At 33.2% G+C, this 13,855-nt stretch overlaps 1 protein-coding gene across 3 annotated transcripts in view; it reads right to left on the bottom strand.

The window, feature by feature from the left end:
* Scr (homeobox sex combs reduced) overlaps window positions 1–12,797 on the bottom strand; it is an 89,869-nt gene extending 77,072 nt beyond the window's left edge. Inside the window, exons 1-2 of one of the 3 annotated variants that reach the window (XM_073958718.1) lie at window positions 12,581–12,797; window positions 1,569–1,775 (exon numbers count right to left, since the gene is read on the bottom strand). The gene's annotated coding sequence lies outside the window, so the exon portion shown is untranslated. Of the gene's footprint in view, window positions 1–1,568; window positions 4,932–12,580 lie in introns of those variants that run through there. The other 2 variants (XM_073958717.1, XM_073958716.1) reach the window with 2 other exon arrangements.
* Window positions 12,798–13,855: the final 1,058 nt, after the last annotated feature.

Below are 13,855 nucleotides of genomic sequence, written 5' to 3' on the forward strand. Positions count from 1 at the left end.
CGCAATGACACCGTGTATAGTGGTTGGATCGCAAGATAACTCTCGAACGGATATGCCGATTCGGTCCAAAATTTGGCCTTCGTAATATTTTGTCCAGAATTAGTATAACTTCGAAGATGGGCCATATCGGTTCACTCTTTCAGGTACCTCCCACACGAAAGATAAAAACTTTTCGCTAAAATTGTGCGCGCGACAACTCTCAAAGGTAGTATTTTTCACATCGTAAAGTCTCTACGGGACATAGATCAGGTTTAAATATGGACTATACAGGTTTCGGTACACGAAGAAGTACCTCCCACACAAAATTTGGGAAAAGTGCAGTTTAAGGCCTGCTCTCGAATCGTTTTGCTTCTTTTTGTAACAACTTTTATTCGCTGCCACTATTACGACAGTACACGTTTTTTTCAGAGGCAAGCCCATACTTCCTAAAAAAAAATGGTCCGGAAGCTGTAAAAATCCCTATGGCACCATTGTATCGGATCACTCTCGAACACGATCAGCCGAATCGGTCCAATCTTTGGCCTTCGAATCCCCTTGATTTTTGGTGTAATAACTTGTATTCGCTTTCCCCTTTACGACGGTACCTGTTTTTTTCGGGGCAAATCCTTAGTTCTTGAGATAATGGTCTAAAAGCTCCACAAAGCCGGTCGGCACCAATTAAACTGGGTATTACGTAAGATAACCCTCGAAGGGAAAAACCGATTTGATTCAAACGTTGTACATCGTATTATATAGACATCAGAAGTATTGTATGTTATTCTTTTCTTTAGGTCTTACGCTGAGGGTATATCTCTGTCGGCCAAGCCGACTGATACTTTTTTACTTGTTTTCTTTTAAAAGTCAATCTCTGTTCGACTAGCGTGGTACATATACATCTATACATCTCGAAATAATGACCCGAAAATTCAGGAGAGAGGGAAAGAGGAGTTTATCGGGTAGACAGTTTGACCCTTACATTCTAAATGCGTTTACAAGAGGTAATTAAAAACATATCCACATCGAAAAAAGTAAATTTTTCGATTTTAATTAAAAAAGGGCCCATTTTTGAGACAAAAACAAAAACCTATAAAATCGAGACAACTTTTGTAGGTACTGATAAGCCCACAAAAATATATGGTGATCGGTCAACTCGTTTTCAAGCTAGAGTGCCCATCGGCTTCAAAAATGCCATTTCGAGGTAAAACGTACTTTTCGATAAGTGTGGGTAACCCCATAAAATTTTTGCTTAGAACGGGATCTGGTGAAAATATTTGAGAGTCATATGTTCGTTCCTTCGAGAAAGTCTTTCTTCCACGAACACACAAAGTTTAAGTTTACATTGAATATAATGGGGTGGGATGTTGGAATGTGCTAATAAGTTTTTAATAAGCACCCGTGTTATAACTGTTTGATATGTTATGTGTAGAAGCTATATTTTATATATCCCTGATTTATTATTAAGAAATATATTTTGAACCACTTACGCAAAAATTTCCCAAATTAAATTTTTAAATTAAAATCAATTGGTCCTTATTAATTATTTTTAGTATCCATTTTTACTTATTTTTTAGTTTCCATTTTTTACTTACCAATTATTTGATGTTGTGTCTCCTGCAATATCCAAAAGTTCACTGCTTTATTGAAATTATTTTATTTTTCTTTAAAATCTTTAATACTTTTTTGAGTTTTAGGAATGACTGGTTTTTATTATTCGTTTAATAATTTATTTATTATTTTCACTAACAAACAATTTATTTTTTATTTATCAATTGCAAACATTCATTGTATTTAGTTTTCTATAAGAAAAATACAAAATCAACACTTTCAATTGCTATAATAAATTGTTAATTCCCGTTTTAAAGAAGGTCCACAACATTGTTATAACATTTCACAAATACAAAACATGTGTCCATTTCCATTGAGTTTGCAAAGGCGGCCAGGTCATAAATCAATTAATACAATGGCAATGGTGGAAAAAGAAACAATAATGAATGTTGCGACGGCAGGTTGCAGCAGCAGCAGGTTTGAAATTTTCACACAAATGTTTGTAATTTCTTTATATTAAATTTTGTTTTTATCAGAATTTTATATAAAAACCAGGGGGTTAAATAATTTTAACAAATGTCCGGAAAAACTACGAACGAAAGAAACAAATGCCGATGATCGTTGAAGATAAAATTGCCGACGTTATTTTCTTGTTTTTCGACTTGCGAGCAGCGATCGATACGCACATGAACAGATGATGTTTGGTTTTGTTGATACGTTTGGATTTTCCACAATGTTGAGGTCTGTCTCTTAAAGTCTTGAATTAACTATTGTCATCATTATGACCATGTTCATTATAGAGTTGAAAATAGGTGAAGTAAAAGAGTTTAGTTTGCCCTTTAAGGAAGGAGCAAATAAATAGTTTTGGATGTGTGTGTGCAAGAGTTAAATGTAGCATTCAATACCGGCAAAACATTTCCAGTGTATTGGTGCACTTTGAAATAAAATTGAATTTTAGAACGGAGTATTGATGTGGTAGTGGTGGTGGTGATTTTAGCCGTTTGCAATTTAGTTTGTGTTCTGGTTTTAAAGTCCACAGGAAAGTCATAAATTGTTGCCAATAATAATAGCGATGACAAGTTTTACACTTTTGCTACAATTACCACTCGTTGTTGTTGTTGGTTGCTTTATTTTGTGTTGTATTGTGTCTATGTTAGTTATTGTTATTGTTTTTGTAATTTAGATTTTAATCTCACTGTCCTTAGTTGATCTGCTGTCATAATGTCAATAGCGCGGACACACAAAGATAATGACTTTTGAAAATTTATTGCAGTTTATCCCTTTAGCAGATGAAATGGGTTTACACTTGTTTGTCACTTAATCCTTGGCATTTAAGGGGTTCAATTTTTATGTATTGGATTAACATTAACTTGGGCGATCGAACAATCTTCCGGTCCACAGCCAGAGAGTCGCAGAGTTCAGGGACACTTGACCCTTTGCTACCTGACAAGACAATTACAACAACTGTTGCTTACGAAATTTTTTGTTTTTGAAAATGCACTTGCAAATGTGTGTTGTTGTAATAAATCAAATATTTTATTAGCACTTTATTATTTGTCTTAATTTTGTTTCTGCTTTTAGCGCAAATTTTCACTTGATGCTGTTCTTTATTTCCCTGTGTGTCTATAAATCATTATCATTATCAACAGCATGCCCTCAAAGATTTCATGGTAGATTTATGATCACTCATCAGCAAGAAAATTCATTTTAATCGCCATCAATAATGAACCACTAAAACACTCTGTTAACAATCCACCGCATTAGCATGATGATTATAATGTCTAGATGCGAGCCGCAGATTACTCCCGTTGACTTTTCAAAATTTCTTCACAAAATAATTTATTACTTATTTTTTGTTGTTGTTAGATTAGATATTAATCAAAATTTGTTTATTTGAAAAACTTATTGCACTGTTTATCAGTATGAAAATAACTTTGAATATTTTTTTATTTCATAATATTTTTTCTTTACATTTGTTTATATTTTTTATGATTAATTATTGTTGTTGTTTTATTTTATTACAAATCATACGTTCGAAGAATAGCAAAGAATAAAAAACAACTAAATAATTTATTACTTTTTTTCTTGAAGTAAGGTGTTTGTTTGTTGTTGGAGGTTTTGTGCTTTGTTTTACCCGCGTGGACGTGCTCAAAGCGCCAATGTTTCACTTTGACTATTTGGTTATAATTCAAATCAAAAATATCAGAGCATCAATAATAAAAAACTACACACAACAACGTAGCGCAGCAACAAAGCCACTATCCTACTCACACATAGCGAGCAAGGTGGCGGCCCATACTCAGGGAAAGAAAACAGGAAAAAACAACAACCACGCAAACGCTCATTTTTATTGTATCTCCCTATTAAACAGACATTAAGCAAGCTTCATTCCAATTTACATTTTTTGTTGGTGGCACTGCCACACGCCGGCCGCCATGTAACAGAAAAGATAAGCAATAGTAGTCATAAAAAACACCAAGTTAAGGCAACATCCCACTTCACTTAATGGGCCAATGGCAAACAAGGAGATACATCAATCTTTCTCATTTCTTTACATTGGCACCCAAGTAAAGGGTGGCCATTTGTTTTATTCTTCTTCCGCTCTATTCGAATATGGGAGAAGAATTTCCGTTGAGAGAGCGAGCCAACACACAGCCATGTTCGAAAAAACATGTTTTATCCTAACTCTCTGCAGGAGAGTGAGCCCAACACTTAAGCATCAGAGATGAACTTCGAAATTATCTCAATGCACACATACAGTGTCTGTGTGTGCAACAACATGGACATTATTTCCATTGTTTGGTGTTGATCTTTTTACTCAATGAAATTTCGAATTAGCCGCCTGCCTGCCTAGCTCAAAAAGAAGGAAATTTACTTGTTCGGGGTCAAATCTTCGAAATTGTTTTTTTTTTCGTTTTAATAAATTTGTCATTCACATTTTCTTCATGAAATTTGAGTAAGCGGACGACAACTCTATTATGTGAATGTTGACCACATTTCATCTATTTTTAGCCCACAAAAATGTTAATGTTAAAAATGTGTTATAATTATTCAAGAGTTGTGATTCTGAAATGTCCACAAAAATTAGTTGTTACAATAAAAATATTAACTTGTTGTTGTTGTACTGACAGACATCTCAATTAAAAAATAAATCTATATATATATAAAAATGGTGTAAAAAATGTATAGTAATTCATAAAATGAGAACGGCTAGGCCGATTTCTGCAAAATTTTTTGTCAGTTATTCGTATTTTCGAGGAGAAGGTCTTTACGGAAGAAAATTTTGGAAAATCTCTCTGGAAAAGTCGGAAAATTGGAAAAATCGAAAATTGAGTTTTTGTATGAAATTTTATTCCTTAATAGCGAGACGAAGTTCGCCGGGTCCGCTAGTATTATATATTTTCAATGACATATTTTTATAATGCTATTGTTATATTTAGCTGTTTAAATTTAAAGGATGAAAGATGAGTGTTGACAAGTGGTTTGCCACACAAAAACGATTGAAATTAAGCCGCATAAATCGTGCATTATAGAAGTAAATAAGTGGATGTTTGATGATTTCGTTGTAGAAATTTTGAATTTTCAATTTAAAAATGCACCGCAAAACAAAGCTAATCTCATATTTTAGAACTCTACTATTTTCTAAGAAAATCATTAAGTGGAAAATTGAAAAATTTACAGAAAGAAAAAAATTATTGTTTACTGTATTTTGTGGTCCTGGTTTATTTAAAATAGAAATGACGAACTGGCGAAAAAATTTAATGTGCTCTTAATTTTATTAACACAACATAAAATCCAACCAATTTAGCGGATTAAAAAATCAATATTTTTGTCTGAAAATTGGTAAAATTTTTAAAATAGATCTAATAGCGTTCTTCCTGGAAGGCACGTACCGCCAACGTAAGACTAATTCGGAAGAAGATTTCTTCATCTTGCCACTGACGCCAATTATGTTAAAGTACGTGGTCAGATAACAGAGTTATACGCAAATATATCCATAGAAACCCTTTTCTAGGGCAGCTTTAGTCAGTAACTCACCATTTATAGTCTGGCACTAGATGGCAGCTGATTTTAATAATGAATAATCTTAAAACCATAACCTACTTTGGAAAATTATTCCCGAGATGGGCACTGGTGGGCATAATAACTAAAACCTTAGGTCAAATTTAAGTATATGATCGAATTGGCATTACAAAATGCACTAAGAAAATATGCAGCTAACTAGAATTCCACAACACCCTAAAACACTATTTTTTTAATGAAAATTAAGCTATTATCTCCTCCTTCAAAATCTTTTATAATATTTTGCTATGCGTATTAGTTTCGCGATATTTTGAATATATTTGCTTGCACTTAAAACATAGGTTGTACTCACAACAAAAAATATTAGTCAAATGTTCCGACTTTTGAAGCTTTTCTTAAGAAGATCGCGTTCGAATGAAATAAAAACTAATATATTTTTAAAAAGGCCCATATCATAGCTGTCAGAGTTGCCAGATGTTATACCAAAATTTTGACATTCATTTTTTTATTTTTGGCCAATGGGTGGATCCACTGTGCTATGTTAGAAATGTTGCACATAATAAAGGAATGAAAGGATGAATTATAAACAAGATACAGAACACTGTGCACAAATATATTGAAATGTCATACAAAAACATCAAAAATTAAGAAAAGCTTCAGTGGAACAGTGATGGATGTTGTTAAGTTTTGGATGATTTTATGTGATCAATATTTCGTTTGGGATCCGCAAGAACAACCTACAGAAAAAAATTCCAAAACAATCCGATAGGTGCTCTTAATCTTCACTTTATCCGAATTTTGTGTAGGTGGTAACCGAAGGAGTGGACCGATATAGTTCATATTCGAACCCGATATATATATCTGGAAGGAATAATACGTTGTGCAAAGTTTGGGCCAAATCAATTGCTTTCTTCGAGAGTTATCGTTCACACCATTTTACGGAAAAAATTGAAGTTTTGTGGGCAGGCAGTTTGAACTTAAACTAAGCTTGGACAAAATACCTATTACGATAACCAAAATTTGGTTCGAATCGGTTGATCCGTTCGAGAGTTATCGTGCGCACCAGCCAGACATATAGACGGACGGACATGGCTAAATTGACTTCAAATTATCTGAAACTAATTTCGTCCAAACATACTTGGTGTTTAAAGTTTAGTTTAGACTCTAAACCCTTATTTCGATGAGGCACATTTTTGGCCTCATATATAGCCTCTCTAGCCTAAAGGCTGAGGGTATAAAAAAACCTTTAGGTGTGAGATGTTTTGAAAGCATATTTTTTAAAAAGTTGTTACGTCGTTTTCCCAATAAATATTTCAGACAATCTTAACTTTTTTCGAAAACGAATGTGTGCTAAGAAAAGCTCAAACAAATCAAAATTGATATGGATCGACTTAAGTTTCAATTAGCTTAAGAAAACCAGAGAATTATCTTTAAGAAGTACAAAATCGTTTATTTTTTTGGAATTAGATAAAAATAAAAAGACAATTCAGTACTGTTTAAGATAAATCCAAAACTATGATTGTTCTAAACGAAACTGACAACATTTAATGAGAGCCAGGATAAAAGTCCTCAATTATCATATAACATAATTTGGCAATTTTTTTATTAAATTAATCCACACGAAGTCAACGGCAACATTTTCAGATGATTCATATTTAACCCACTTATTACCAGGGGTTGCAAGAATTTACGTAAAACTCGGCAAGCAATTTATCGAATTAGCGAAAATAGATTTTTTGTATTTTTGATTTTGGTTGAGAAACTTAAATTCAGAGATTCGTTAGGAATGTTGTAGGACTCTTTTTTCCGAGCGATTGGAAGAAATGTATACATCTATATTATCCTCCAATGTTTTCGGCTTGTTTAAAAGAGCCCCGATTCTACTAAAACTATTTGTTTTAGAGAAAAAAGTTAGTTCATAAAAAATGCTTAGAAAGTTTCAAAAATATAATTTTCATATACCAAAAAAAAAATATTGGCGCTAACTCGGCTAAAAGCCCTATAAAACTCAATTTTGCCATTCTGTTTTATTCATTTAATTCACAAGAATCAATAGAAAGATTTTCTGAGAATTCATATTTAAACAATTACGAGCTCTGCATTGTGGACATAATAATTTGCCCAGATTTGAGGGAATGAGCGATAAGTTTTAGTCAGAACAGACAGATTGGATTTCGCAAATGCTACTCCACAACAGACCGAGTACAAAGAGTCACGATACTACAGAAGCCACACTGGATCATAAGAAAGTATGCTTGCTGTGAATTTTTATGGATATTCCAATTACGTTTTGTAGCATCTTAAGGTCGTATTTACCACAGAAAATTTTTCGAGTTAAAGAAAAAGGATCATTCTCAGAATTCCCTGTAAAGTCTGTGGTTCCAAAGTGTATTTTTTACTATAGATCTACCAACTTACGACAAATGTGTCTTTGCACAATGGGCCCAATGAAAGGTTTTTGAGGCAAGAAATCACTGGAAGCTGCTGGACATTTAAAAATTTCGTCCGATGTTTGAAATGAGCATAAAAATACATCTGCAAAATTTGGAAGGAATCGGTTCAGATATAGCTTTCATATATGTATATGTTTCGACCGATTTTATATTTAAGCCGCACTAAGGTCATAATTTGCATCCGATCGCTTTAAAATTTGATATGGTAAATCCTATTCAATTATTGAGGTCTGCCATGATGTTCGAACTATAAATCCTCGGAAATGGCTGGACCGAATTTGATAAAACTTTGGCTGTAGATTCTTTAGGTCTTAGAATAGATCGTAAGGTAGTTTTTTACAGAGAAATGGAGGCGTGGGGGACCTCCCACAACGTGTTTTAGCCAAACGCGAAATCTCGGAGATTATTAGACGTATTGGTATACAATACAATAGTGACCTCCATCATTAGTTGATGATTTGGAGGAAGAATACCGCGATCGCGTCCGATTTTTGAATACTTTATAATTACAGGTTAAGATTTGTAAATTTAGTAGGTCTTTGTAGTTCCAGTTAACAAATTAGGAGATCTTGAACATAAAAGATTTCAATGCTTGGTTAAGATAACTATCGAGTTAGGCGACTTGTGTCATATTGACAGGTCCTACTCCCAGCCCAGCACTAAAAAATTTCAAAATTTTTATGTGTCACACTATCTAGTAATAGGTTTCTATAAGCTTACGCGGCCATACGTGCATAAATTTTTCTACACATGTAGTACTCACTATTACCTTCTACCACATATGTATATATGGTTTCGCGGATACGTCGCGAAACCGAGAGTTCTAATCCAAAGAAGATATGCATAAACTACAATAAAAACTACACATAAAACTCATCACATGTCTACGCCAACAATTCTTTAACGCGTCTAACATTTTTAATTCTTAATCACAATCTTACTAAGCATACCTTTCCACGTATTTTCCATTAAAAAACTTGAATTATGTTAACGGTGTTTAATTGTCGAGTGAAACAATTTTGATCTTCTTTTGATTAAATATTATTAGAGTTGGGCAATCTAGTTCCCGGAGCGGATCGATCTTTCTAGTTCCTTTTCACAAAGGGAACTAGTTCCTTAATATAGTTCTATAGTTCCAAATAGTTCCGTGACCGATATAGTTCAACGAATCTTTCTCTTTCGTTGCTCATTTCGTTCCAAATAGTTCCGAGACCGAAATGTTTGCATGGTTTGTTGGATGAATTGACATGAAAATATATAAATTGCAGCGAACAAACAGCAACGACGAAAAATCGACGAAGACGTTAAATTGAAGGAACGAGGAAAACGAAATGAACTATATGAACTAAAGGAACTATATAAACGCAAGAGCTGGATATAGTTCCAATAGTTCCTTGTCCGGAATAGTTCCTTGGAACTAATTCGTTCCGGAACTACACAACTCTAAATATTATAAAATTTTACAATGTTAGATGTAATAACTTTGACAGCCCGGTATGTGATCATGCGTTGTCAGGTTGAAATGTTATTCTTATTAAGTGGTACAAAGTGTCAAGAATCTAATCCCGTTACTACTCTTTTCAAATATATGACATGAAAAATAGACTTTTTGCCTCAGAAACTGCCATTGGGCCTATAGTGCTTTGGAACTTTTGTGGATGATATATTTATGCAATAAAATAACATCAGGAAGAAGAAAAAAATCAAAATATCGCATAATAGCCAAACATTAGGCGTCATGTACTTCATAAACAGAAACATCGTCAGCAATACGATCTATATTAACATATAGAAATGCCAATAGGAGATACTGCAAAATATTAAATGGTAGGGGCACGTTAAAATAAAGAAAAAACGAACTGAAATATGTATGTAAGTTATTCGAAACTATGTTGGCTGTTAGGAAAAAACTTCAACACACGACTCGAAAATGGAATACTTATATATAACCAGGTACTTAAACCAGTTTAAGTATATGGAATGTTTCAAAATAAAGTTCTTCGAAATGTTGTTAAAGTGCGTTGGTATATCCGAAACTGCGATCTTCAACGAGAACTAGGAATCCCATGTGTTAAAGAAGAAATTGCACGGTAATCTGAAAAGCACCAGAGAAAACGAGAAGCCCATCGACCGAATTAAATTCATCTATTCTTAATGTATATTTTCAGCACAGAATTCTAAGTAGGTTTAAACCACAGGGTCTAAACGGTCGATTTTCTAGGCAACCTTCATAAAATACCTTATGGAAAGTATGCTTAAATAAATTAAATTTAAACTGTAAGTTAATCCAGGTTACTTGTCATAGTAATTGTTAAGTATTGTAAATTGGAAATACTTAAATGGACTTTTTGGGCATAAACTTACATACAGTGACTGTCACTGAAAATTATGAAACCTGAAATAAAAAATGTAAACGTTGATAACTTAGAAACGAGTTTGTCTTTAAGATTGCATACAAAAGTATTCCATTTACAGTACCGTTATACTAAAATTTTAACGGAAAACAAAAATGGGCATTTTTAAATTGAGCATTAAAATGATGCACCACAATAATCGATAAATAATCGCAAAATTTTTCGCTTTTTATGCCATTTTAGTAATCAGAATAATATCAGAATCAGAATATCTGGTGTAAAATCGATATTTTACTTGTGGAAGAAGCCAACACATTTTAAATAAATAAACTGTCGCTATGAAAATGCTTCGTAAGAAGTATTATTGTTTGGGCTTGAATGGCAACAAAGGGTGTTGAAACTTTTGTTTTTATAAAGGCAAAAGTGGTCAAAGCATTGTTAACCATATTTCTGAAAATTATTTTCAAGGAAAACTCCAAATTTATTTTCTATACCCTGATGTTTGCCTCTACCAGGGCAACGCCGTTAAATACTAGTATAATATAGGGCAAGCCTGGCTAATACAGGACTTTCCAAATATCATTATATTCTTTGTACGACTCTGGACGAAACCCTTAATGATTTTTCATAGTTATTTTTTGCAAAATAACTTCAAAAACTAGAAATTTCTAGCCAATTTTTCTACAAAGGGACATTAACTACAATAATGTCAAAATTAGGTCAAATAATTTTTTCTATCGGAAATGGCATAAAAAGCGAAAAATTTTGAAATTAATTATTGATTATTGTGATGCATCATTTTCAATGCTCAATTTAAAAATGTCCATTTTTAGTTTTCAGTTAAAATATTAGTGTAACGGTACTGTAAACGGAGCATTTTAGTATGCCATCTTAAAGACAACTTTTCAACCTACAAAATTGTTTTTTGAATTGTTAAAAAATCTCAACTCGTTTCCAAGTTATCAACGTTTACATTTTTTATTTCAGGTTGCATCATTTTCAGTGATAGTCACTTTATATGGTCAAATAGACCTATTATAATAGAATTATGCCTGATAACAAAATTATGCCATTTGACCTTTAAATCAATTCAAAATATGTTCGGTTTATTTGTCAAATATCAGAGTTATTGGAAAGATTATGTCTTTCCCAATGACGAATGATCTCGGGTTCTACTTGATTCATTCTGTGGTAATTTTTCCACTTCTTTGAATTGAAATGTCTTGATTTTGAAAGTGTGAAGTATTAGCCAGCTTGACGACGGAAATATTTTTTATCACTGGTGATAATACGAAATCTTTAATCTGATGTTAAAATTAGCATTCTCAATTGTCCATACTACCTGAAAACCATGGTGTGAATGGAATCAAAAAGTATACTCCCACTAATTTTGAAAATGCATTTTAGATCCATGAATATCTAATGCACAAAGGTATTGGTGTAGGTTGGTTCAAATGTTTGATGACCGAATTATGTTAAGTAGAAAACCTGTGATTTGATCAATTTTGAAATTTGAATTTTATAGGTTTACTATAAATTAAACAACGTGGAAAGTATGTTATTTGCGGGGTCTAAAGGAAACTCTTTCGAGGAATAACGAATATAAGTGCATAGTCGAGAGTAAAACCATCGACTAATTACTGCGGATTCTGTTTAACTCTTTTTTACTAATATACCTACTTAGCACTTGCACTTAGCCCATAGATGATCTGCAATCAGGAGAAAAATATTTTTCTTAAAATTACAATTTGACAAAACCTAAATTGTAGGTGTTATAAATGAGCTGGACCCTAGGTCAATATTTCATAGGATATTTAAGAATGTGGCGGCTCTTAGCATAATATCACATGTTGATATTGTGCATTGAGCACATCTTATATTTCTTCCATACAGATACATAACCTTAGGCATTTACTTATAGAGAAAAGGGTCATGAATTTCCAAATTATTTTGCAGTTTTTTATTTCTTTAAAATGATGTATTATTTCTGGGGAATATTTGAAAATAATTTACACAACACTATCCTCGGTTATACTATAATTTGTAGATTTATTTATTTTTTAATTTTTGATATTAATTTTGTCACGATTTAATGATTTTTTTATATTAATTTTGTCATGTATTGGCTAAATTTATTTCCTTTTTCGTATAATCTTCAATTTTTTTTTTTTAATTTTTCTTCAAATTTTTATTTATTTTTCATAGAATTCTCGGTCAAATTTTTACCACGTTTAAACGTTTTCTTTATGAAAAAATCGCCAAATGAACACACACATTCGATTGGGGAGACCGACGATGAACATACACGCGCCGATATTATGATTGTTTGGCAGTCTTAGCTTTCGAACATTTATTCCGTATTTGGTATCCACACAAAAAAGCCGGTTTTATCTCCCTCAACGAGAAAAAGTACTTGTTTTGGCTCCAATGCTCTGGAAAATGTGTTCTCTCTGTTCTCAGAGATTTTAATTTTAATATTCGAAAACTGTAAATCATTTTGCCGGTTATCGGACGTTCATATGATGACGCAGAGTAAGTGAAAGCGGTATATTAGCCATCTCTTTCCCGTTAGCAAGAACTCCTCCTCTTTGTAAAGATTTATGATATGGGGTGTTAAAAAGTGTTTATCTCTCTTTTCATCATTCAAACTAACTTTGCTAACTGAAAAGAGCAAATGAATAGCCATGATACCGTTGCAAAAATCACTTACTTTTTTGCTGAACTTCATGTGGATGTGTACTCTGAAGGAAACCATCACAAACAGGTAGTTGTTGGTTTGTTTGTGCGTACTCTGTAGTTTTTTGTTGGTTCTTAGTTAGATGAAAATATGCAAAGTGTGTCCCTTGAAATCGATGATGTTGTTCCTTTTCGACAATGTTGTTTAAATTCTGTTTGCAGGGAAACAACGTCACATGTTCCAACTACTGTGAACGTTTTATTTGGGCACATCCGTTTCTATTCGTAATGAAACTCTAATGTCACTTCAGCAGCACATCCTGTATCGATGTAAAAGTCTGAACGAAGCCATGTGTAAGTTGGAGGTATATTGGTTTGTGCCGTGAATTCCGTTGGCGACGTGGTGATAAATTTTAACCAATATCAACTTATTCAACACTTTCCTTAAGTTACTCACTCTTATTTAGACCGGTTCTTGTCTAGTTTTCAAGCCTCACACGGAAGGCAAATGATCGCATATTTGCAGAATGTCATGGTGCCATCGAAGGCGTTGGGGAAGTCTGGGCCGAAAGTGATATTCATTCAACATCTTAGCCTAGAAGTATTCAGGTACATGAGGGGATAGATTCTTTAAAGTTATGCCAGGAACTTTAGCCTTGCCAGATCCGACAATGCCTGCAACAAAAAACACAGCAAGATCAAATTCAAACATAGATGTCTGTTTTTAAATTCCTCCTTCAACTTCGTTGAGCAGAAGGAAGTATCGACCATAGTTCGGAATATGGGCAATATACGCGGTTTTTGTCACAACAAAGAACTGTTAAA

Source organism: Musca autumnalis, unplaced genomic scaffold (genome assembly GCF_047663935.1).
Source record: "Musca autumnalis isolate F117 unplaced genomic scaffold, ASM4766393v1 scaffold_1, whole genome shotgun sequence".
Taxonomy (NCBI): Eukaryota; Metazoa; Arthropoda; class Insecta; order Diptera; family Muscidae; genus Musca; species Musca autumnalis.